At 38.1% G+C, this 27,568-nt stretch overlaps 1 long non-coding RNA gene across 3 annotated transcripts in view; it reads right to left on the bottom strand.

Moving 5' to 3' along the window:
• The window catches only part of LOC123598331, a 198,645-nt gene that overhangs the window by 134,131 nt on the left and 36,946 nt on the right, over window positions 1-27,568 (bottom strand). For all 3 annotated transcript variants that reach the window (XR_006712543.1, XR_006712544.1, XR_006712542.1), the window contains exon 2: window positions 18,364-18,424. This is a non-coding gene — a long non-coding RNA (uncharacterized LOC123598331). The remainder of the gene's footprint in view (window positions 1-18,363; window positions 18,425-27,568) is intronic.

Here is a 27,568-nt window from a genome sequence, read left to right as displayed (position 1 = left end):
AACAAACAAACAAACAAACAAACAAAAAAAATGGAAGATGGTGATCACTAACATTTTAAAAGGGTTATGTTTTAATATTATTTTCCACTAACTTTGGGTCCTTAATATCACGTGTAGATGACTTCTTCATATAATTAAAAACTTTAAAAAATATATGAGGTTGAAAATGAATGTATGGTGAGTTTATTTGACATCTAACTGAAAAAACAAGGACATCCTGTCTATATCTGTGTAAAAAAATACACATCAGACTCAGTGAAGCCAAGGTAGGAGAAATTCAAAGGCGTATTAAAAAGAGACACTTTAAGCAAAAAGTGCCTCATTTGTTTAGGTTATAATAGTCTTAGTGACTCATTTCTGAAAATGGCTTAGTGCATGTGTATTTGTTCTCCCAAAATGTGAAGCACTCCCACCCCAAATGAAAAAAAGTTCTGAGTGGATCAATAAAGAAAAGTTGAGGAATTAGGCTAAGCAGCAAGAGTATTAAGAAGCTGGAAATTTGAATCCTAATTTTCTGCCCCTTCTTTAGTCCTCATTCTCTTTCCAGTCCTGTGGATAGGCCTAGACATACTAACACTTCCTATGTTTTGAAAGAGAGAGGGAACTCCAGGAAATACCTCATTTGTTAGTTAGAAAATTATTTTGTAGCATATAATTTGCTTTTGGTTTGGTGCCTCTCTTTATGCTTGCTAAACTCTTATGCACCCTGTGGCAATAAGTATTTGCCAAATGACATGTAAGATGAATTCAGAATAAGATGGAAAAAAATTTAATTATCAGAGAAGAAATAAGTATAGCAGCAAAGACTTCTTTACTTGTAACCATTGACCCATATTATTAATAACAATATAATTATTAACCTCAAGTAAGTACCCTGGTGACTTATAATTTAGTATCAAGAATAAGACTATAGGGGTGCCTGGGTGGCTCAGTCGGTTAAGTGTAACTCTTGGTTTCGGCTCAGGTTACGAGCCGGTCATGATTTCATGGTTTGTGATTTTGAGTCCCACATCAGGCTTCATGCTGACTGTGTGGAGCCTGCTTGAGATTCTCTCCCTCCCTCTTCCTCTGCCCCTTCCCTGATCACTCTCTCCATCTCTCTCTCAAAAATAAATAAACGTAAAAAATTAAAAAAAAAAAAGAATAAGACAACTATATAAATAACTATAAAATATGACAGAATATGTATTACAAGTTTTAATGAGAAATGAAATATAGGCCTCACCAACCAAAAGGTTCTATATTATCATCCTTTTTCTTCAAACTCATTAGAGTCTCCAGGCATTTTTTCTTCCATTCTCTCCGTTTTTCTCTATCCTCTCTCCTTACTTCAGTTCCAATCCTTTTTAGATCCTATAGGTCATCAATCCATGTTTTGCTAATACCTCAATTTCCCCTGTTGTATTATTCATGTTACAACCCATCTGGCTGCCCATACTGGTTTTCTCTCAGTTCTTCAAATGTGCCCTGTTCATTCCCACCTCAGGTCCTTTGCATATGTTGTTCCCTATACCTAGAACACTCTTTCTTGTCCCCAAATTCCTTTAATCCCCTCTTACTTCGCCTAGCTAACACCTCTTCATTCTCCAGATCTCTTTCTATACTGCACATCAGGGAAGCCACACTTGATTCCCAGGCTAAGTTATACCCTTTTAAACATGTTGTCCCAATCCTTTTAAAACCCACGACAAGTGAAATTAGCTATCAGGTCTTCTTTTTTGTTAGATTATAACCTCTTTGGGTGTGTTTGTTGGGGGGTACCAACTCTGTCTTAGTCACTGTTAAATCCCCAGCACTAGTTTACCATTTGATACATGTTAGGCATAAATATTTATTCCATACAAATAAATGAAAGGAGAAAAGACTCCACAAACTCAGCTAAGATGATCAAGGAAAGATTTATGGGGAAGGAGGATTGTGAGTTAGGCTTTGAAAAATGGACACAATAGTGAGAGGCAGTGGGAATAGTTGGCGCTAAGGTTTGGAACAAGAGAGCTAGTGGGTGCTCAGAGAAGAGTGGACAGTCCACTTTGTAAAGTACGGGTCATATAGGGGAGTAGGAAAGATTAGACAGGAAAGGAAGGTCAACATAATATGGTGGGGGAAGGCCTGATTTGAAAATCAATACTTAATTTCATAGTTGATAAAGAGACATTGAAGGAAAATGGTGCACAGGCTAAGTGAAAGCAGAAAGAGAGTGTATGTAGGAAACCTGTTCGTGAACTCATATAGTACAGGCAAGGGATAAAAAAACTCAGCTGCTGACTGCAAGAAATAAATGGAAAAGAAAAAGCAGTGATAGAAAGAATTAGATGTTTATGGTGGATTGTGTGGAGAAAGACTAAGATATTTACCTTAGATATTTGGTGGGGACAAGGAAAAGAGATAAGCCAGTAGTGTGTCTCCTAATGTTTCTGTGAGAGTAACTGGAAACATGGTGAAACCAGGAAAGTTAGGATATTCTGGCTTTAGGGATGGTGAGGGGAGGGAAGTGACGAGTTATTTTGCAACATTATTGAGCTAGATGAAAAAAAAATTCACCTAGAATACAGTATTCTTAGGGTACACTGTAAATCAATGGCTAAAGATTAATGCAGAACTTTTTCTCTAATGAGATTTTATATTTATATTTCTGGAAGTCCCTTAGTCACTTCACAAGCTTTTGCACCACAGGGTGCTTTAAACAGTAGGGTAAACACAGTATGACTTCTTGGGGAAATAATCATACAGAAAATCTGAGACAATAATTACCAACCAACTTAACCCTTTCTCCAACTTAAAAATATTTTTATTTTAGGGGCGCCTGGGTTATTCAGTTAGTTAAGCGTCCGACTCTTGATTTTGGCTCAGGTCATGATCTCACAGTTTGTGAGATTAAGCCCCGCATTGGGCTCTGTGCTGACAGTGCAGAGCCTGCTTGGGATTCTCTCTCTCCCTCTCTCTTTCTGCCCCGCCCCCACTCATGCATGTGCATGCGCGCTCTCTCTCTCTCTCAAAATAAATGAATAAACTTAAAATATATATATATATATTTAATTTTAGAAGTATGTTATGGAAGAGGGGTGCCTGGGTGGTTCAATTGGTTGAGAGTCCAACTGTTGATTTGGCTCAGGTCATGATCCCAGGGTCATGGGAATTGAGCCCTGCATCAGGCTCCGCATTCAGCTCAGAGCCTGATTGGTACTCTCTCTCTCTCTCTCTCTCTCTCCCCCTTTGCCCTTCTCCCCCAAACATTCTCTCTCTCTCTCAAAAAAGAATGTTATGTAACAGAATACAGGATTCACATGGATTTTTAGATGATACTCTCGAATCAAAGAAATTCGTAAATTGCATTAGTGTTTATGTTCCTTATCCCAATCTCCACACCCCTCACTTCGAGTTTATTTTGCTATATAAGTTGTCAAAATAGTTTGTCTACATTCATACAGCTAATAAGTGGTAGAACAAGAATTTTAAACGAGGGCTCCATAGAGCCTGCTCTCTTAAGTATTTCATTATATATTATTTAATAATTTAATGGTTAAAAAAATTTTTTTATGTTTATTTTTGCAAAAGAGACAGAGAATGAGCGGGGTAGGGGCAGAGAGAGAGGCAGACACAGAATCCGAGCAGGTTCCAGGCTCTGACCTGTCAGCACAGAGCCTGACGCAGGGTTTGAACCCACAAACCGTGAGATCATGGCCTGAGCTGAAGTCAGACCCTCAACCGACTGAGCCACCCAGGTGCCCCAATAATTTAATGGTTTTTGAGTTTTAGTTAATATTATATTTAGCATCACTAACCAAGTAAATGACAACATAAAGCCAAATACTGGCAGCTGGTGTTTGTCAATTGTGAATTAGCAGGGTCTCTAACAATGCAATCGGAACAAGTAATTTTTCATAGTGTTTAGGGGAGAGTGAAGATGGGATCATAAAGGAATTAGTGAGGTGTTGCCTAGTTCACTGATGATTAATCAGGTGGGTATGTTAAACATTCTTTTAAGGCTCAGTCCATCCTTCAAACTTTTAAAATACTGAGCTGACATCACCTTCCTATTCAAAACCTTGAATGCACAGTTTACAAAGTTCTTCACGATCTGTTCCAAATTATCCTTCAACAATGAATCCCCAATACAATCAGCTCCAAATACACTAGATTTTCAACCAGGAGTTAAGACAACTAAGGTTGTTAAGACTTAAGGTTAAGGTTAAGACTTCAAAATTTAAGAGTCAGAGTTGGTCAGATTAAGGGGTAGGGGGAACAGAGTTGGGAGGTAGAGAGTTCCAGGCACCAACATGCAGAAACAACACCATGTAGGAAGAGAGAGCCAGGACCACCGAAGATAGCTCCGTGCAGGAGGTATGGAGGGAGATGAGGCAGAAGCCAGAGCCAGAAAGAGGACTTTATGAGTCACGTGGGATGTGGCCCTTCCCTCTGAGGACAAAGGGCAGTTAGCGAAGGGTTTTGAGCAAGGAGCAAAATGCTCAGATCAGATCTGTACTTAAGAACATTTACTCTAGGGGTGCCTGGGTTAATGTCCAGTCGGTTAAGTGTCCGACTTCGGCTCAGGTCATGATTTCACGGGTTCGTGGATTTGAGCCCTGATTCGGGCTCTGTGTTGACAGCTCAGAGCCTGGAGCCTGCTTCGGATTCTGTGTCTTCCTCTCTCTCTGCCCCTCCCCTGCTCATGCTCTGACTCTCTCTCTCTCTCTCAAAAATAAATAAACTAAAAAAAATTTTAAAAATTAGACACCACTGGAAATGGCATTAACAGACACTGAACTATCACTACCACTTCCAGGTTTTACATGTTCCACTGACTTCTTCAGGTAAATGTGGAAACTGATTAATGGATTTACCTAACAAAACTATAGTTTTGAAATCTTATCAGATTTGAAGATACAGAAATTAAGGCTTTCCTCTTAAAGCCTCTCAGTGCATGTTAGCACGGTTTTTATAAACTTTAGCAACCAAAACAAACAAATGACTTTGGAGCACTCTATTTTTAAAATGTTCAATACATGAAATGTGATAATACAGTTCCCAAACCACTTTATAATCCCTTTATAAAAGTGCTTATTTAAATACACAAATATGATCAATGAATACAGAATTACATAATCACCAAGAGAAGTTGCTAGAGTTTTCATAACGGTCTCTTGGCTTTTCCTCTGCTGATATTGGTGCCAAAGAAATTAGGTTATAACTATTGTTTCTCTGTGGCTGAAGAGACATTTCCAAGTACAGAATGAATGGAGTTCATTCAGAGGCCTTGCAAATGGGCTGTGGCCCCTTTTTATGCACCGTGGGTTCTAGCAAGGATATGTAGAACAAAACCAACTTTTACTTTTTAACGCATTGACAAGGTCCTCACATTTTAAAGGAGCTCCACACAGTGGATTTATTCAGGTTTATATCTTCTGTCATCCCAATTTCCAAAGAAGAATATATTAAGGATGGCAGGAAGTCTTCCATTCAGAGAAGGCAACTGAATTTTCTTTTTTAGTAACAGGGTAAATCATATGTTGTTTAAAACCTAAATTACAGGGGCGCCTGGGTGGCGCAGTCGGTTAAGCGTCCGACTTCAGCCAGGTCACGATCTCGCGGTCTGTGAGTTCGAGCCCCGCGTCGGGCTCTGGGCTGATGGCTCGGAGCCTGGAGCCTGTTTCCGATTCTGTGTCTCCCTCTCTCTCTGCCCCTCCCCCGTTCATGCTCTGTCTCTCTCTGTCCCAAAAATAAATAAACGTTGAAAAAAAAATTTTTAATAAAAAAAAACCCAAAAAACAAAAAACCTAAATTACAGAGGACCTGGGAACTTCCAATAGATTAGGCTTGACATAATGACATGAAATGATAACATTTGAGAAAAAAAAGCAGCCAATTCCTGTGGAAGGGAAAAAGGTGAAAAAGTCACGCATCTTTCAATGAACCTTTTTTTTTTTTCTTGTGGTTACTATTGTTCCTGAATATATCAGGGCTGCGTGTATTTTTTTGAACTGATATTTTTAAAGACAAACCGAGACTCTACAGTTGGGAGAAAAAGAGGTTGTAACCCACTTCCTCCACACCCTCTTGATACTTACCATCCACCCTTTGTGTGGTCTTTGGCTTATGCAGTATCCTGTCTCATTTTGACTGGACTATCAAGAGTCAAATAACTGTCACCAACAATACAGTATCAAATTGAAGGTCTCATTTTTCAAAAAAAATATCCATTTTGTCAATTTACTTTTTTGTTTGTTTGTTTAAACCACAGAACAACCCCCTGCCAAGTTCACAGCTGGCAAAGTAACAGAGCAGTAAACTGGAATCTAACGCAGGATGGCTTCAGAACAACGCAGTGAAAATATTTTAGTATGAGCCGAAAGTAATTTCAAATTATTTGACCCATGAGTTTAATATTTAAAGGTTCACTAATACTTTTTCCTATCTTAGTAAGGGAACTAATTTATTCCTAGGTTGGTCCAAGGGCAGATCTCCCCTTCTCAAAGTAATTTGCGGGTCGGCCTACAAAGGACACACAGAAATTCAATGAAAAGAGAGTAACGAGGTAGAAAGAACACGGGTTCTTGGCGTCCGCTTGCATTTGAGCCCGCGAGTCTGCCAACACCAACGCAGGCGAGCCTGAGGGCAGCACCCAGCGGCTGGCTCAGGAACCTGTATCCTGCACACTTCACTCAGCGGCAGGGGACCCGTAAGCGTAAGGCTCCTTCCCTCTGGCCTTTTGAAGCACTTGACAGAAACTCTTCTTAATGGAGATATTAAAGAATAAAGACCAATTCTGAGATTGAGACGGAGAAACAAAAACAAAAAACCTAAGTCAAGTGAAACTATCTCTGATGTAAGTTCTGCCGAAGAGAGGACAGCTTCTCTGCGAAAGAAGACACACAGTCATCAAGGGTTGGAAGCAGCAGAGAGATAATTGCTAATTAATCCTCTCATGTTTTCCTTAAGCAAATATTTTAACTTACTGCATACCCTGAGCTTTATTTTTATTAGAGAAATGTTGTATAATGACTGTGCATGCACTCTAAGCATTTTATTATATAATAATATTACATAATTACAGTGGAAATAATGGTACTATCTCACCAGGTTGAGGAAAGGACAAAATGAAATAAGTATAAAGTCCTCATAAACCATATTCTTGATGCATTGTATTTGCTCAGTAAATGGTCATTATTATTATTGCAGTTATGGAAACTGTTCATGTAAAGCTTCGTTTCTTGGTCCAGCTAGAAACCACTATTAATGGAGATACTAGAGGGTAAATAGTACCTCAGAGTTTAAGTAGGATCTGAAAAAAAGAGAGAGAGAGAGAGAGAGAGAGAACATTTTGATCCAGAGGTATTTGAAAGGCTTTGAACCACCCCAAGACTTGAAGACTTGGGTTTCCTGTAGTTTCTTTAATTCCTGAAGTTTCTGAAGAGATACGCACTTTCAATAAGTTAGGCTTTCACATTAAAATAAGGAATTCGAGTCCTGGTTCCATGACTTAATCTCTCTATATTTTAATTTTCTCACGTATAATATGGAACTATGAATTCTACCTATACCTCAGGGCTGTGGTGAGGATTAAAGAAGCCCATGTGTGTAAATGCTTCAGGCAGTGCTGGGAACATAGTAAATGCTAAACCTATCTTAAAATCACTACCACCCTCATTATCACCAAACGGCAGAACAGGCAAATGCGATTTATGCCTCATTGCCTAAGGTTATCTCTGATTTTCTGTTCTCTTTGTTGGTAAGAGAACTCCAGTTTCCATTTTTTTTAATGTTTATTTATTTATTTTTGAAAGAGAGAGAGAGAGGCAGAGGGAGAGAGGCAGACAGAGAATCCCAAGCAGAGCCCAATGCAGGGCTTGAACTCACTGTGAGTGAGATCATGACCTGAGCTGAGATCATAAGTCAGATGCTTAACTGAGCCACCCAGGCACCTTGAGAATTCCAATTTTGGTTGTTCTGTAGCTGAGCATTCCAAAATATAAGGCAATTACTAACCTTCCTGTTTATAAACTGGAGGGGTATCTTAGAACATGGTGGTTATGAGGAAAATAATCACACATTTGGTAGGCTAAAGGAAAGGAGGAGAACCCAGCAAGGCATGAAGCTACCTTGTTCATCCCCCAGGGACCACAAGGCCAGGCTTGTCCTCATCTTCGCTCTTCTCTGTAGGTGCCCTTGCTCTCCTCTGCTTCCTCAGTAGGACCCCAGTCTTATCTACCTGGCTTTTAAGCCGAAAGTCACTCATCCATTTGTGTGGGGTTTTTTGTTTCTAAATTCACATTCTTGAGAGAGAATGCTGGTACCTTAGTCTACCCTTGGACAGATTCCTGTAGTAATACTTGGTTTTGTTTTGTTACCTCTCTTCCTGAAGCTCTTCATTTACAATTTCTGATTTAAGAAATGAAAAGAACCTGTTTCCTAATTACAGGATCAGACTCTTGAATCAAGTTGGTTTAAACATATTCTTAGGAATTTGAATCTTGAGTGGAGGTGCCTGGGACAAAGGATTTATGAGCTGATCTCGAGTCCTCAGAATTGTCCTGGTTTATAACCTCCCTGAAGCTTGCTAGTTCAGAGACACCATCGGTTCTGTGAGCTACTCTAGCAGTTTTCCTTTTTAAAGGTCTCTGTTTCTTAAGCACTTTTCTGTTTCTTAGAACTAAGAGACCTTCTGTGACTGAGTTCTCTCTGGGGGATTTAATCAGCTACAGTCTATTACAGACTTGGGCAAGCCAAACTAAGTTAAAGAAGATGGCAGGTGTAGTAGGCAATTTGATATATCCATTACAGGGGAAAATGGGTTATAATAAAAGAGTCATACTTGTATCTATATCTATCATAGTCCTAGCAGGATATAAAAAAACCTCATTTAATTAAATTGTATTTAAGTCAATAGGCATTCATTAAATAAGAATTCAGGGAATATTTAAGTGGGTAAAGCTAAATCTTTGCTCTCAAGTAATACCCAGTCTCAGGGGAAGAATATATGTACATATATAATTGTAATATAAGGCAAGGTATCCTCACTACTATGCTAATGAAATAAGAACATGGAGAAAAAGGACCACTAATTTGGGTTATGGGATTAGCCAAACAGATCAGCCTGTTGAGAAACTCAGATACCATGTTGCAAGCTACAGATACGAAGGCGAGAAGGATTCCTTTTCAGAAGCTATGGCTCTATGACATCTTAAGCAATCTACAGAAAGAAAAACACTGCCAGGGCTTGTAGGCACTAGGGAGACTTTATTGCTTTCTAACTCTCAACCTCACTTAAGCATGGGCCTAAGTAAAGGTCTTTAGTGGTCTATAGAAGGTCTATATCCCTTCTCCCCAGCAAAGTACTTCTCCCCTCCCTAACCCTAGTCCTGGGCTGGAAGGAAGAATTGTGATCCATGGCCCAATTTCTTCACCAAGGCAGTTCTCCATGCCTGAGTTACCTCAACAAGGAGAAAATCTGAATTTATGGTGCCCACACCTTTGAAGTTTCAAAGGTAGACAGAGAAAAGCAAAGATGAGAGTATAGAGGTAAGTCATCTTTCTCATATCTAAATCTGGGGTCTCAGCACAAATTCTAGTCACAAAGCATCCCCCAACCAGACTGAGTATCCACTGTGCCAAGGATGAGCCCTAGATACCAGTGTAACCCGTGTCTCCTTACCTTCTCCACTGGCCCTATGAGACTGACATTCTGCCCTGGATATAGTCCTTTTCACCTGAGAACTGATTTTCCTAAATCTTAACAGTCTTTTCTCTGGTTATGATTCTGGAGTCTGGACCATGTATTCTAAACCCTAGTCCGATGAGCAATTCTTTTAGAACCCAAACTGATGTCCTCCATACTCTAGAGCAGGAAATGAAAAATTTTCTACGAAGGGTCAGATGGTAAATATCCTAGCTTTGAGGGCCAAAGGGTCTCTGTCACAAGTACTCAATCTGCCATTGTAGCACTAAAACAGACACAGATAATACTTGAACAAATGGGTGGGGCTGTGTTCTAATAAAATTTTTACAAAAAGAGAGAGTGATTTGGCCCCTGAGTGTAATTTGCAGAGCCCCCTGCCCTTCAGCATCATTACCTATGCATTCAGGATTCCTTAATACCATGATCCGTCTGTTGGAGAGATAGCTCACCTCCATCTTTCTCCATCTGCTCTTTATTTGCAAGGGTCTAGGATGACTCACCCGGGTCATAGTTATAACATCCAAGATGTTCGTACACTTTATTTCAGTTTCTGGGATACTCCAGAGCCCCCAAATAACATTTGTGTGTACCCTGTCTTTGCCTCTTTCCCTCTAGAGTCAAAGTGAAAAAAGAGAAACCAGAAATTATGTAAATAATATATACATATTTAGTTATTAGCAGTTAAAAACAACAACTGAAAGTAACTGCTAGCTGGGTGATGGGTATTAAGAAGGGCACTTGTGATGAGCACTGGGCGTTGTTAAGTGATGAATCACTAAATTCTACTTCTGAAACCAATATGGCACTGTATATTAACTAACTAAATTTTGAAAAGTGCAAAAAGAAAGAATAAAAAAAGAAAATATGGTAAAAAGCCTTACAAAAAGTAACTGGTTCTTAATTCAGGAACAATAGGAAGGGAGAAAAGTTATGAGACAGTAATCTGTTATATTCTGTAGGGAGCAGATATCTTGGTCAAAAGTAAAGAAAATTAGCTGTGTTACTCCCTAGAAAGTGACAAGAAAACCGAGGCTCATAAAAGTTAAAAGAGAGTTCCACACTGATGTGTCATGGAATTGCTCATTAGGCCTACCTAGAAGCAAGGGAAGGGGACGGACTGCAATATCCTAGATTGGAAATTTGAATATATTTTCTGAGTAAAGTTGTTAAATAGAGTGATTTTTTAAAATAGGGTGGGCTTCATAATATTTTGTACGTGGACTAAAAATACACACAATAACAACAACAATTGACATTTAGTTAAGTGCAATGTAGTGGACACTTTTCTGATTTTGCCATCCAACACCCATTCCCCTTTCTCCTGATAATATTCCCTGTATTTTCCTCTGGGAACCATGCTTCCTGTGCCTTTGGTCCTTATGCTTTGAATGTTGCTTAAACTGTCCCTGATTCAAGAGGTGGGTGTGTGATCTAGGTCTGGACAATCAGAACATTGAATTTCCCTGGACCTACAACTGTTTCAGGGATGGAAACATGCGAAAGCTGATTTAATCAGAGTGAGGCCAGGACTTTTTAAAGTGTTTCTGAGGAGAGTTGCTCTTTTTTTTCTGTTAGATTGGAAACCTACAAGATGTAAATATGGAATTTGTAGGAGTCAGAATTAAGAAAATACTTCTTTCATAATAAAGCAAATATCAAGGAAAGCAAGCCAGAGAAATCCAGGGAGATCAAGTCCTGAGAATATAGTTTGAATGCACAATATTTTAGGAATGAAACAAAAGCTAATTTTTAAAATTCTAACAGGTTTTCTTTTTTCTCTCTCCATTCCTCACTTTATCTTTCCTTCTCTCCCTCCCTTCCTCCTCCCTCCCTTCTTTCTTTTTCCTTTATGCCTGTAACTAAGGGTGCTAATACAGTCTATTTTATGTTAGCCAGTATATATACATTTTCTTTTCTTTTTAAAAAATGTTTATGTATTTATTTAGAGAGAGAGAGAGAGAGAGAGAGAGAATCCCAAGCAGGCTCTGTGCTGTCAGTGCAGAGCCTGACATGGGGCTTGATCTCACAAAATGTGAGATCATGACCTGAACTGAAATCAAGAGCCAGACACTTAGCTGACTAAGCCACCCAGGCGCCCCTATACATTTTCTTTAACCCACAAAACAATCTTATGAGAGAACATAATTATTCTTGTTTTCAGATCAGTCAACTGAGGAAATTGCAAAGTATGCCCATGGTCATGCCCTTAATATGCCTCAAAGCTGTGATCCAACCTCAGACCAGTCTGACTCCAAAGCAGGTGGCTCTCACTGCACTCCCTGTTCTCAGGGGACAGGGCTCCTAAGGGATCCGGCCATGGGTTTCAACAACCCACATCTGTTTACAATTTAGGGACTGTATCTATATTAGAGGCACGGTGTGATGATAACATTTGCTCTGACCTGTGATGTGAAAAGAAAATTATTTGCTTTAGAAAATGTAGTGATTCTGGGGCGCCTGGGTGGCTCAGTCAGTGAGGCGTCTGACTTTGGCTCAGGTCATGATCTCATGGCTTGTGGGATTGAGCCCGCGTCGGGCTCTGTACGGACAGCTCAGAGCCTGGAGCCTGCTTCGGATTCTGTGTCTCCCTCTCTCTCTCTGCCCCTCCCCTGCTCACATTCTGTCTCTGTCTCTCTCTCAGGCAATAAATAAACATTAAAAAATTTTTTTTAAATAGAAAATGTAGTGATTCCTTGACTAGGCCACAGGGCCTTTTAGAATATTAGTTAAATGATGGTTACAAACAAGTCATTTATAAAGGATATTTCTTTAAAGCAAATTGCACTTTCCACTTTTAGCCTAATGTCCGGTGTATGTCCAAGAAAAAACCTTGGTACTTATTTACCTGACAATAGACATTTGGAGATGTTAAGGCATTTAGAGCATACCAGGCACCAAGTCTAGCAATGGAATAATGATACTTGGATGCCTAGAACAAAAACTTGGTATAGGAAGGGCATCTTAAATTAATAGGGCATCTTATGTTCCCAGCATCAGCCTGAACTGGTCATATCCTGGGAGTGAGTCTGGCAATGTAACACTGTCCTCTACATGTGAAACTTCATAGGGAGATACTTTTTCCAAACAAAATATAGGAGCCTGAGATGCAGTACTGAATAAACCCTTCTGTGCTTCAGTTTCCTCATCTGTAAATGAGGATGTATAATATAGCACTATTATTATTTGTACCCCATCCTTTCCTCAATTAAATAAACTACTGAGTTACTCTCTAGTTTTTAGATTTAAATATTTATAGATTTTTCATAGAATATGATTCACTTTTGTCTCTTTTGTGGTCTTTCTGACACACACACACACATGAATATGCTAAAAAATTACTTCCAAAAATGGGTAAGTTGTAATACATGCCCACAATTATAAGTTAAATGCGATTTTGTCAGGAAACAACCAAAGGTTATTACTGTATAGTATGAAATAAGGAAATATATCAAGATAGTTTTATTTATTTTTTAAGTGTATTTATTTATTTTTGAGAGAGAGTGTGCATGTGAGTGGGGGAAGGGCAGAGAGAGAGGGAGAGAAATAATCTCAAGCAGTCTCTGCACTGTCAGCATGGAGCCTGATGAGGGGCTCAAACTCACGCAACTGTGACATCATGACCTGAGAAAAAATTGAGAGTTGGTCGCTCAACAGACTGAGTCACCCAGGTGCCCCAAGATAGTTTTCATTATAAAAATATATTGTTTTAAAATACTTCCCCTCTCAAATTTTCTATCAACATTAATGTAGCTATGTAGCTTATATAAGTTATAACAAAATGGAAGCCAATTTTCTTGAACCATTTAATGCATGGTTACTTGAGAGCAGTGATAGGATTATCATTTGAATAATGTAAATACTGTGTATACACATTACTTATATCTATTTAGAGGAGAAAGAGTAGACTGAGGCAATGGGGGAAATATTTCAAATAATTTTAGAAATTGGAGAAATTTTCCTTTATTCCTTTCACCATAATACATTAGGATAGCTCATTGGGATCTACTTCAAACAAATCAAAAGTCTCCTAGTGTTATTGAATTGCAAAGACCAAAATCTCTAAATTGTCATCTCGGAGCAGCAGACAGCTTAGACAGCAAATGCACATTTCTTTCTTTCCCCCAGCTTTACTGAGGTATGATTGGTAAATAAAAATGGTATACATTTGGGTTGTACAACATGATTTTTAAGGTGTACAATGTGATGATTTCATACAATTTACATTGTGAAATAATTGTGGCAATCAAGATAATTAACACATCATCACTCATATAGTTATCTTTTTGATATGTGTGGTGAGAATACTTAAGATCTACTTTCTTGGTAAATGTCAAGTATATAATATGGTATCATTGACTATAATCACCATGATGTACAAGTGATCCCAGAACTGATTCATCTTGTAACTGCAAGTTTTTACCCTTGGCCAACATCTCCCCATTTCCCCCAGCCCCTGGAAACCACCTACTCTCTGGTTCTATGAGTTCAACTTTTTTAGATTCCATATATAAATGAGATCATACAGAATTTGTCTTTCTGCATTTGGTTTATCTCACTTAGCATAATGTCCTCCAGGCTTATCTATGTTGTTGCAAATGGCAGGATTTCCTTTTTCCTCTATGGCCAAGTGATATTTTTATATATAGTATACATGTGTATATATGTGTGCATGTATATATGTATACACACACACATATATACACATATATAATATATATTATATATTTATTTCCTTTATTCATTCTATCTGTTGATGGACACTTAGATTGTTTCCATATCTTGGCTATTGTGAAAAATGCTGCAATGAACATGGAGGGCAGATATCTTTTCAATAGATTTGGGTAAGTACCCAGAAGTGGAACTCTGGATCATATCCTCGTTCTATTTTTAATTTTGGAGGGGAACTTCCAAATCGTTCTCCATAGTGGAGAACACCAATTTATATTCCCACAGTGTACAAGGGTTCCCTTTTCTCCACATTCTGATACTTATCTCTTATCCTTTTGATAATAGCTATCCTGATACCTGTGAGGTTTTTTTTTTTTAAGTTTATTTATCTATTTTGAGAGAGAGACAGAGGGAGGGAGGGAGAAGTAGATAGAGGGAGAGGGAGGGAATCCAAAGCAGACTCTGCACTATCAGCGTAGAGCCAGACATGGGGCCGGCCCCATGTCACAAACTGTGCGATCATGACCTGAGCCAAAACCAAGGGTTGGATGCTTAACCAACTGAGCCACCCAGGTGCCCCCCATTGTGGTTTTGATTTGCAGTGCCCTGAGTGATGTTAAGCCCCTTTTCATACATTTGTATGTTAGTCATTTGTATGTCTTGTTTGGGAAAATGTCTATTTAGGTCCTTTGCTCACTTTTAAATTGGGTTTTTAGTTTTATTGCTATTGAGTTTTATGAGCTCCTTCAATATTTTGGCTATTAGCCCCTTATCAGATATATGGTTTGCAAATATTTATTCCCATTTCATAGGTTGCCTTTTCATTTTGTGATTCTTTGCTGTACAGAAGCTTTTTAGTTTAATGTAATCTCAATTGTTTATTTTGCCTTTGTGGCTTGTTTTCTGTGTCATATCAAAAAAAAAATCATTGTCCAGACCAATGCCAACAAGCCTTCCCCCCTGTGTTTTCTTCTGGTTTTCTCTAGAAGGTGTTACATTTAAGTATTTAATCCACATTGAGTTGACTTTTTTGTAAAGTCCAATTTCATTCTTTTGCATAAAAGACATATTTCTTTTAGTGTCCATAAAAGGCTGAAGGAAGCCATGTGGCATACTGGTTAAAGAAAAAGGACACTGGTGCCAGACAATTGTGGGTTCAGATTCAGGCTCTGGAACTCACTGTATTAAGTCTGGATGAGGTTCTTAGACTAAATGCATTACTGTGTGTAAAGTATTTAGCATGGGTACTGGCATTTGGTAAGCACATATATTATGTATAATAATGCCAGATTTACAAAATAAAAATCTTCATAGAAAGGCCGTTAGTGACAAAGGAAATATTAAAGGTAAAAACGACTATATATTCTTGAAGTTTCTTTACTGGTAACAGCACAAAAAACCCACAAATATCAAATTCTTAATATAGCTTTATGAATTAAGAGTTAAACCACTTGGGCATATACAAAGGACTATGTAAATGCCAGGAAGATGCTGTACTGGTAGAGAATAATGCTTGTATTGCTATGTAACTATTTTAACTATATTCAACTCTATTGCCTAACATCTTATTAGTTCAGATGCAGTATGAAATGCTATGTTGTATGCTACTCTACACTTGATTTGCTTAGTTATAATATTTGGGATTGTTTGTTACTTTTTACAGTTTTTTATAAACTTGACAGTGAATGAACACTCCATTTAGCTTCAGTTACACAATTATAAGATCTTTTTCATCACACAATTATTCTTTTAAAATTGAATGTGTAAGTACAAATGTCCAGAGTGTAGACAGCTGTCTAAACAATAAGAACTCTATGTATCAGGACAGGTGCTGTTATTATCCCCCAAATCCATAACACAAGTGTTGGGTTTATAAAAAATTTGGAGGAAAAAAACTTAATAAACAAAAAAAAAAAAGATAAATATCCCAGTAGTAAGTAATTTATTCCATGCACAAGAATCAAAGAATAGTCAATGAAGACTTAAAAGAAAAGTATAGGAGATTGTCCACTGCTTTGGAAGCATTTTGATACCACATAATACCAATTTGGGATGTTTATTAGAGCTTGCTAAGCCCAAGGCACTGCTTCAGTGTTACTAAGAATCATCTGGCACATTTACAAAACCTGACAAATCAACTTAATTTACAAATTATTAGACTATTAGTTACTTCAGGGCAAGGTCCAACTTACTCTCATGGTTTTGCTAGTACCTCACACAAACTGGCACTTATTAAATGAAGGAGCATGGCCAACTGAAGTCCTACACCTACTGGAAGAAAAGCCATACCGCAGGTCAGTTTGCACTATCCCATATGCTTAAATCAATGGCCAGATTTTCTAAAAGCAGTGGTTCTCAAGTAGGGGAGATATTACCCCCTCGGGGACAATTGGCAATGTCTGGAGTCATTCTTGGCTGTCACAACTGTGGGGATATGATGTCATCTGGAGGGTAGAGGCCAGGGATGCTGCTAAACATCCTATAGCGCACAGGACAGCCCCCCAAAACAAAGAATCATCTGGCCCACAATGTCAATAGTACTAAGGTTAATAAGCCTTGATCTACAAGTTAACTGAATATTTACAATAGCATGAGATAGTCATCCAGAGCAGATCCCATTAAACCCTACCTTGTTTAATTAAAATGTTTCCTTGGGGCGCCTGGGTGGCGCAGTCGGTTAAGCGCCCGACTTCAGCCAGGTCACGATCTCGCGGTCCGTGAGTTCGAGCCCCGCGTCAGGCTCTGGGCTGATGGCTCAGAGCCTGGAGCCTGTTTCCGATTCTGTGTCTCCCTCTCTCTCTGCCCCTCCCCCATTCATGCTCTGTCTCTCTCTGTCCCAAAAATAAATAAATGTTGAAAAAAAAATTTTTTTTAATGTTTCCTTATACAATTCACTACTCATTTTCCCAAAAAGAAATTCTGCTGAAATGGATGGAAATGTGGAAGCAGAATGAAAAGCTTTCCATTTAACTCCCAACTAATAGACAATTTTTTTCATACAGCTTTGTGTTTATCACTACACGTGATATTTAGAAACTGTGGGTGAACATAAGTGATGATGGTATGTTTCCACATAAGCTGTTGCTTTTCTCCCAAAAAATATATTGACTTCTGTTAGTGAGACATTTAAAGAGGTCAAATATGGAAGGGCTAGATTGGTGCTCAATCCTGGCATAAGATTAGAAGAGGTAAAGGCAATAATGATAAAGAAGATAGTTCACATCTTTTGGGTGCTTTCAGTCTTCCAGGCACCATACTAAGCACTTTACATGTGAGTTCAGTGAGCTGGAAAGATCTATCAATTTCAGAAATTGAGTGTTCCAGAGAGAATATTCTTTTCTCATTTATATAAACATGGTTTCATAGTTTCTCTTTGACCTCTCTTTTCCTCCTCTAGCCTGAGATCTTCTGGAGGCGAGGGTCTCTTGTCTTATTCATCATTGCAAAGCCAAGGAGCTGGCACTTCACCACAGCATAGGGCATTCATTGCCAGTTTGTTACATGGATAAGGGCATCACTGCTCAGTGAGATATAAATGTAGAGACACTATCTAAAACCCTCCAGATTCTGAGAAGAGGGGCTGCCACAAGTCTAGTCTGTGAGCTCCTCTAAGGGTAGGACATCTCTGTTATCTTCGCATTCACCATGAATTCGCAGTTACTAGAGAAGAGTCTAGCATACAAGGCACTTGGAATATTTTGAATTGAATTTATCTGGAGACTGTACCTATCTTCAGAAGTTCCTCCAAGACAGGGAAATGTGATCCACTCCTTTACTTGGGTCTTGACTCAGCAAATACAGTTACTCCTGTTTTTCACACATGTTTACAGCTCTTGTGTGATTCCTGCTTTTTAGGGGTTTAGCTTGGATAATAAAAATCAACGGCACTCAGACAAGGTCAAAGGGAGGAGACATTTCACCCGGACAATTTTTCACTCGGCTATACATTTACCAGTGTGAGGTGCAGAGTGTTTATAGAAGGAAAGGCAAATATTCCTTTCTAAGTCTAACACCGGACTTACCAGCTGCCCAGTTAGCCTGCTGCCCTCTGTGGGGAGCCATCCTGTGGTGCTCCGGTGGATACTGCAGGAGAGGGAGGAAGAAAAGAAGTAGGAACAAATTGAATGTGCTGAGGCAGAAACTATGTCTATTTGGGGCATCTCCCACTGTCAATCTACCCTCCTGATGTTTTATCAACAGAGACAAGAATGACATGTCTTCTGTGTCTCAGCCAGACACAGTGAAAAAGTTTTCACTAAAATTCAAAAATTGAACACACTGGCACAACAACAGCAATGATAAAGCATTAGCTTGCTTTTGTTTTAGAAAAGATGCTTTTTCATTCTCTTCATGAATTAATGTTTATGAAACACTCATATACATGCTTATCTGTCATCAATTGCTTTGAGAAAGTTAAACAGAGAAGTTTCTGCCCTCTGAGTTTCTGTATTGTAGAGAATAAGGGAGAGTAGAAGAAAAGGTTATAGTCTCTTCCTCTAAAATGTCATAACCCAAAATACTATATAAGTAAATGTTTATTGTAACCAGGCAAAACTGACAATAGTATAGATCTGACCGAGCTGAATGGAGAATATATGCCCTCAGAGTATGGAGTGGGTAATAAACATATAAAATATAACACCTTCCAACTTCCCTCAACACAACTTCTGGGTTTGTTGGTTCTGAGATAAGAAGAAAAGGTCTCTTAGATTATCTGTGGTCACTTCGGGTCAGTCTCCAACAGCAGATCCCTTCTTGGTCTACTACTCAAGGAGTTGAAAGACCCCACAGTGGGCCGCCAGAGAGCCGTGACACATGCAAAGCACTTGCAACCCGTCTTGTTTTCTTATTTTCCCTGTTTCCATTGGCAGAATTTTTTTCCCTGCCCAAAGCAGAGCCGCAAATGAAAGCAGCTGCCCAAAGTGGAGGAAGTTCAAAGACCGGGGAAGAAAGAGAAAGGAGGTGGGGGTCAAATGAGGAAAACAACTGAGGACAGCAGAAGACTCTTGGCAACTCTGCCTCGTACAAAAGTCTAAAACAGAAAACATACGGGGGACAGATGGACTGGTGGCAGCCGTGGGCAAAGTGATGCACCCATAGGCTTTCAAGTGACAACTGAGTATTGTATTTTACACAGACTCACAAACTTTTAATGCTTCCAGGGCAAGAAATATTTCAAAATATCTTCCTTTGAACTTCTGGTGGCCTTTTCTGCTTCCTGCCATATATTCATTCATGTTTCTGAATCATGCTGGAGGTGAAAACCTATTTGAAATTATTGTATGAATTTCTTCTTTTGGTTTCATTACTTAGGGGTTATCGAGAAAATATAGGTATGGTTATCTTGGAATCTGACTTCAAAAGATTCACTTAGAGGAATTAGTGCAGATCTAGCATTTATTTCTTAACTTCAAGGTTTTAGTGCTTCATTAGATATTAATATTTAATCTTGAAATTATTATAAAAGGATTATAGTTAAAATGTTCCAATTAGTTGCTTTCTTTTGAAGAACTTAAAAGAAGTAAAATAAATACAACTTATGAGACATTTCAGAATACACTTGAAAAACAGGTTTAAAGAATATATAAATACCCTACCATATTTTAGGATTTTTAGCAACATTTTATGCAATTTAACTTTATATACTTATAATACAATGTTATTAATATATGAATTCAAGCATATTGAATGGAATGTGGGAATTCCAAAACAGATTGGAAAACTCAATGGACTGCAGATTCTGGGAGGACACTTGTTTGAATATATTCACAAGTTCAAGCATCTACATTTTTAGCACAAAATTTTTCTATTGCTTCTTTAAAAAAAATATATCTACAAAGCAAGACTGACTGTGAAATAGGACCTGCAAATGTTTGATCTACGTAGAAATTTCAGGAACGTAACTGCAGAACAGTAAACACTTTTTACAGACTGACTGCCAAATCTAGAAGTCTTTTCTTTCAGTCAACACTTTCCCACCATCGTGAGAACCATTTCTCATTAACAACCAAATTGTTTTCAGATGCTGTGCTATAAGGGGTTTCCTTAGAAACCATTTGGTAAAAGACTGTGGCTTTCTTCCATAGAATCTCAAGCAGTGAAAAGGCAGATTTTCTGGCATAAATCAAACCCAATTTCTAGGGTTCACTAAACCCTTTCTCCTCAAAATAATGTTTTGTGACTTGATCTTAGCAGTTAATAGTACATGCAGGAGAGCTGGTGTGAACCAGTTTTGAATGAATCTTATTCCATTTCTTTTGTAATTCAACTGAAATCATTTCCAGGACTTGTTATACCTTGATGAAGGTTTAACTGCACAACTAATGGACAAAATAGTACATTTCATTGTACGGCAAAATCTGTAAATTTTTTTCTACTAAGTTTGCTCAGGTGGATTAATCTTTATATTGATAGGATAATACTATCTCTTCTAATTTCAGAGTTGTTCTTGCTTATAAATACACTTTTTAAAAAAAAGTTAGGCAACAAATAAGTTTTTTTGTACTAAAAATATACACATTTCCTCTGGCTAGTATATACACAAATATATACAAATAATGTTTTAGGGAGTTTCTAGATACATGCAAATTCATAAGAAATACACTGAAAAGAAGCATTTGTATCAATAATTATGTCTCAGGTGTGGACTTGGCAGAATACCTTAAATGGAAATCTAAAATTATTACTGGGATGTAATCACGATTTTCTATATCTTCATACCTTTTGCACACCTTGTTCTTTTTGCCAGCAATGTGTGTCTGGCTACCCAACAAATCTTATTCCTCCCTCAGACTCTGCTCAACCATCTTCTCAGTCATTTATTCATTCACTCATTCATTCTATAACTTTTTACTGAGCACCTACTATCTGCTAGATTCTATGTTAGATGCTGGAGAGAACAAGACAATGTCCTTTCCTCACGAAGCTGCTGGCTGAATCTGAATCAGTCATCCTTCCCTAACTTCAGACAGAGCTACTACAATTTAGCCACTTGACAAGAATCTAAGAGCATTTACTAGGTACTAATTCTAGACAGTTGCCATATTATACATAGTGCAATCATTTATCTGTGAATCTATGTCACCTCTTTGTGTGAGCTCTTTGAGGAAAAGAGCCTTTATATATTTTTGTATTTTCAATACCTAGCACCATTTCTGGGAACACAATAGGAAAAAAAATAAATTCTTGTTGAATAAATGATTAAACTAAAATATTCTAGCTAATAAAACAAGCTTTCTTCTACTTGAAAACTATCAATAACATGCCATGGGTTTATAAAAGTATTGGTCCTGATTTGCTGAAAACTTAAGCTAAGCATTTTAGAGAGATGAAAGATGGAAATCTGTTGATGAAAATCAATTAGAGAGATGAAAAATGGACAAACTGTTCTAAGAAGTTTGGCAACTAGATCCTAGTTGCTGCCATATTACCAGGCAAGTCTTTCCCAAGATTGAGTTAATAAGCTTATAGGATGATCCACCTAAGTTCAAAAAGATAATCCAAAATGGAATTGGTCTTCTTAACTAGATGACAAGTCTTATGGCAATTTGGTTTGAGGGTATTTGAATTAAAAAAATTCAACCCTTTGCTTCCAAAGTCATCTCACTGGGAGTAAATGCCCCAAATCCCTACCCTATAAAGCCCTTTAAGACCTGGCACTCTACCCCCACCTCTCCATGCTCATCTCCTGCCACTCACTCCCTCTTTTCCACGTGTTCCTACCAGACTAACCTCCGTGCTATTATTCCTTGATATCCGAGCAGTTCTGCCGTAGGACCTTGGCTTCTCCCTCTGCCTAGAAGACTCTTCTTCATATACCTTCAAAGCTCACTTTCTTCTTCCTACACTCTTTGCTCAAATGTCACCTTTTCAGTGAGGCCTTCCTTGACACCAAATCTCAAACAGCAGTCCTGCCCTCTCCACTCCCAAGCACCCCCTAAACCCTTTACCCTGCTTTCATTTCTTCATAGTATATCCATCCCCATCTGACATACTATGTACTTACTTTTGTTTCTTTTGGTCTGTTTTCCCTAGTAGAATGTAAACTCTACAAGGCTAAGTATTTTGACTATACCCTTAGTGATTAGAAGTGTGCCTTACACATAGAAGACACCCTCTAAATATTTATTGGGTGAACTGAGTTGATTAACCTATCAAAAACTGTATTCAGTATTAATTCTTTATGTTGTACTGTGCTAATAACTGTGGACTACAAATATGGTCATAGAAACCCCCTGAATTTGTGGATTCAGAATTTATTGTTTTGATCTGATATGTACCTGAAACTGATTCAGAAGCCCAAACCTACCTAGCACAACTCTACTGCTGCACTTTTGTCACCCAGATCTTCTTGCCTCAAAATCATTACACTGGAGAAGGCAGTTTTGTGAATACCAACAGATTTATAAACATTTCCTGTCTATATGAAATTGGGATGGAAGTAGGGACATGATCCGCCCCCCCCAACACACACACACACAAAGTAGTTTTAATCCAGTTGGGAACTTCAAGTTGAAAGCATCATTTTCTCTATAGAGAAATTCTTGTGAGAAAGTTTCAAGCATAGCTAATTATTTCTAAGTGGGAAAAAAAGCTTTAAATTAGAAAACTAATTTCACCGACTATTGAGGGATCTTTTTGCTTTATAAAACTATGGAAATGAATCAGTGATTATAGTGTGTTCAGTCAAAGTCATCAAATGCAAGAAAAGATCAATTATCATAAGGTTGTCAACATTTCTAAGACATTTAAGATGCATTAAAAAAGTCAACTGTCCACATGTTCTAATTGAAAACATTTAATTACCTTCTTTCTTTCCCTATCTCTGATAATTATCTAATTCATCTCAAAATTCCCTGTAAAATATTAATGTATTAAGTTAGAAATAACCAGTTATTTGATTTGGGTTTATGTCATATTATCTTATACTTAATTCTCATAGAGATATAATAAAAAGCCTCAAGGGCTTACTTCAAATTTATGATAAATAAAATTGAGAATATTCTATTAAGTAATTCTCCTAGCTATTAAGCCATTCCTTACTTAGTATTAGCCAGTTACTACCTTAGTTCTACTGATATTTCCAAAAATTTTTCATAGCATTTATTCCCCATCAACAAACATACATATACATGTGTGTATACACATGCATGTACACACATACCCAAATACATAGAAAGAAATCTTGGTCAAACCCTACTTTTCAGCTTTATCTATGATGTCCTATAACCTTTCACTCAAGCAACTGACTTTCTTTCCTGGTCCCTGAAGTTTCTTAAGTGGCAGAGTGTTTTAATTTGCAATCTAGTATTGCTTTTAATTTGAAGCTGGCTTGGCATTCTCATTCAGTACTCACTGACACACTTCAGGAACTCAACCCTCACATACATTTTCTTTTTTAACTCTCAAAATACATAGGAGACGTTAAACTTGGACTAGATTAAGCAGCAGATATGTTGAGTCTTCAGCAACAAGGGCTAGAGTCATCGGGGAGAGGTCTGGTCCATGCCACTGGTATGATGACCAATTCATCCCGCGTTAGCCAGGATTTTCCCAGTTTAATAGTGAGATTCCCATGTCCCAGTAATCCCCTCAGTCCTAGGCAAGCCAAGAGAGCTGGTCACCCTCATGGATGACAGGATGAAGGAAACTGGACTGACAGGAGCCTGGTCTCTTAGTGTGCCCAGTGAGCTACTTCCAAAGGAACAGTAAGTGCGGATGTGGCTCTAAGAGTCAGGCCAATGGAATCTGATTCAGTTGGTGAGGCAGAAACAGCAATGCCTATAGACAGATAGCAAGAACTGGAATCCAATAATTTGCTATTGGGTTAATGTGACCTCATGGGTATTTATGGAGCACAAAACACAAAGCCTGTGCAAAGAAAGCTAGCCTAGGCTCTGATCATTTGGTAATATTAATGGCAGTGAAATGCTCTCTGACCTGCTGGGAATGAGTTTGCTGGTGGAGAACTTCCAATTACATCTGCAAAATCGATGGAACACAGTCATGGATGAAATTAACATTCAAATGGGCTCAGGGTTACATAGCTAGGAAGAGGCACAGCTAAATTTTAAACCTAGATCTTTCTGCCCACGTGTCTGTTGCTCAGGCATTGAAATAAAGGTTATAGTATAAATTTTACTCACAGAAATCCATTTTCTTATAGTAGTTGTGTCCATATCATTGTCTGTTTTCCAGGTTGTTAAATTCTATGGGGGTAAAGACTATTCTTCATTTATCTTTGTGTCCTTTAATTAGCAAAATATTCACAAGAGAATAAACTTTTGACAATTGTGGTTGAATTAGATAAAAGAGACTTGCATATTCCTACTTGTTAACTTTACTCTTATTTGGTATTTTTGCTTGCCTCATGGAATAGCCTTCTTTAAATTCTATTCAACTGCCAAAGCCCAACTTAAGTTTTAGAATCTTTACTTGAGGTCATAGAGATCTCTCTCTTTTCTGAACTCTACCTCAGCATTTAATCTCTTGTATTTAATTCTTCTTATTCTCAGAGGTGTCGCTAGCTCGTTTGTACCCTTCACTATTATGCTTCAGCAAACAACCAATCAACACTGGTTACTTGAAATCCAGAAGAAAAAGTCTGTCAATAAATTTGTTCTCTTAATCAACAACTCAAAACAGGAATGAACATTCAAAACAGGAAAAGAATTCTAAACTTCCTAACAGCAGCCAGACATTACTATAGTCTGGGTGTTGCTATTTAGTGTGCAAAAGAATTCTTTTTGTCCTTTATGAGGAAGTTAGCTTCACCACATCTGAAACATTGGAGACTGTCAGTAGATTGATAAGGTTTTTTTAAAAAGAAGAAATCATTTCCTTACTAAAAGACATTCTCAGCAATTTCTAAAAGAGAAAAATATTAATATATAGTTTGTATCAATGCTGTTAAAATAGAGTTCTTGGTATAAAAACTATTAAAAGCCCAATTACTTTTGGGGAGCTACCTTGCAACAAGCTTAGTTGTGAAAATCAAGTTTAGAGCATCATTATTTGCACGTGATTGACTGAGGGAAACAGATGAGACAATCAACATGAGGACTATTCCACTTACTAAGTATGGAAGTAAAAACAATACTTTCTACTTTTAAATCCAGACTTTTACTTATTCGTTTTTGTTTTGTAATCATTAAGATTCTGTATTACAGGGTTTTCTGGGTGGCTCAGTCGGTTAAGCATTGGACTTCAGCCCAGGTCATGATCTCTCAGTCTGTGAGTTCGAGTCCCGTGTCGGGCTCTGTGCTGACAGCTCAGAGCCTGGAGTCTGCTTCGGATTCTGTGTCTGCCTCTCTCTCTGCCCCTCCTCAACTTTGTGTCTCCCCTTCTCTCTGCCCCTCCCTGACTCACACTCTGTCTCTCAAAAACGAATAATTGTTAAAAAAGAGAGAGAGAGAGAGAGAGATTCCATATTACAAAAAGTCTGGATTTCTTCCTCTCATCCAAATCTTTAGCATATTATTTTCCAAGGGCCTGCAGAAACTTAGTATGTAACTGACTTTTGTCAGTGTCAGGTAATTATGAAGTAAAAGTCACACCAAAAACATATTTCCTGATTCCCATATTTAGTACCTAAAAAAAAAAAAAAGAATATTTTTTCCAGTTCAAGATTATAGTCTGAATAATTCCAAAACCTTATAATCTATATGTGATATAGAATGACTGTACATATTCAGTCATTTTAAGAGGGTGCAAGTGAGCAAGGGGCAGAGAGAGAGAGAGCGAGAAGTGGGGCTCACCGGGACTCATGTTTTTACCCGAAGTGGGGGTCTTATTTACCCAAAGTGGGGCTTGAGCTCATCCAAAGTGGGGCTTGAGCTCACCCAATGTGGGACTCAGACTCACAAACTGTGAGATCATGACTTAAGCTGAAGTCAGATGCTCAACGCCTGAACCACCCAGGCGCCCAAATGACGGTGCATTTAAAAACACTGATGCTAGGGACACCTAGATGGCTCAGTTGGTTAAGCATCTGACTTTGGCTCAGGTCATGATCTCACAGTCCATGAGTTTGGGCCCTGCATTGGGCTCTCTGCTGTTAGCACAGAGCCTGCTTTGGATCTTCTGTCTCCTTTTCTTTCTGCCCCTCTCCCTCTGGAGCTCTCTCTCTCTCTCTCTCTCTCTCTCAAAATAAATACATTTAAAAAAAAACTGATGCTAAAATCAGAGACGGATTTACTATGAAGCTAATGAAGTACAACCTCCAAGGCTCCTTTGCACAGTTCCCCTCCATGGCAATGAATTTAACGATCATACATTTTTATACAATTTTTGAAGTAAAATACATTAACTACAGTTAAGTTAGAAGCAGTGTTTCTATTCATTATGACTTCATCACCTTTCCTCATGTTAGGTGTGCCAGAGTGGCCACATGCATCTTGGGATCCAGCTAAGAAGATTCAGTTAGGGATGTATGTAGCTTGGATTTAGTGGGATAGGCTTATGTGGTCTGCAGAGTTTATGTATAAGTAAATTGTAACTAGCCAACCAAATTCAAGACTGGCTTCTAGCAATAATCCCATCATTCTGTGAACTGACACATCCATAACTGTGATGCAATGATGAGTCCAGAGGTCATATTATGGCATGAATGTGTCTTATAACTGGAAGTGTGTAGCTAAGTCCAAAAGATATTTGAGAGAGGTATTCTCAAATTAGACAGCAATATTAAAAATTTAGAACACAATTGCTAATATCAAGTTTAATAGTGAGTTGTGAACTAAACAACAACAACAAAAAAGCTTTTCTTCTAACAATAAAAAATAGGACCTCTAACTCTACCCATGAAAGATTTTGACTTTCCACTGTAGACAACTAAACTAGACAAAATATATGAAATATGGCCTCCAGATACTGCACAAAAGGCAATGCAGGCTTGTGATCTCTGAAAGAAGGGTCATGAATTAGTAGTAGGATCAAATTATTTCCAAAATAGAGGCCTACAATAACAAGGCTTAAACGCAAGCCTTGGAAGGATAAAGCCAATATACTTAACTGCACACTGGAAAAAGCCCAATACTCTTTAAAGAAATGCAGCAAAATCCAGTAACCAACCATAAACTTTAGTACTCAGTAGTAAAATTCACAAGGTCTAGCATCTTGGAAAAGTATTAGGCATGCAAAGGAGTGAGATATTATTACCCATAATCAAGAGAAAATTAATTAATTAGAAACATATCCAGAAACAGCCACAGATCAGGAGAAAATATT

This window comes from Leopardus geoffroyi, chromosome C1 (assembly GCF_018350155.1).
Source record: "Leopardus geoffroyi isolate Oge1 chromosome C1, O.geoffroyi_Oge1_pat1.0, whole genome shotgun sequence".
Classification (NCBI taxonomy): domain Eukaryota; kingdom Metazoa; phylum Chordata; class Mammalia; order Carnivora; family Felidae; genus Leopardus; species Leopardus geoffroyi.
This window is presented reverse-complemented; position numbering and strand designations above follow the sequence as displayed.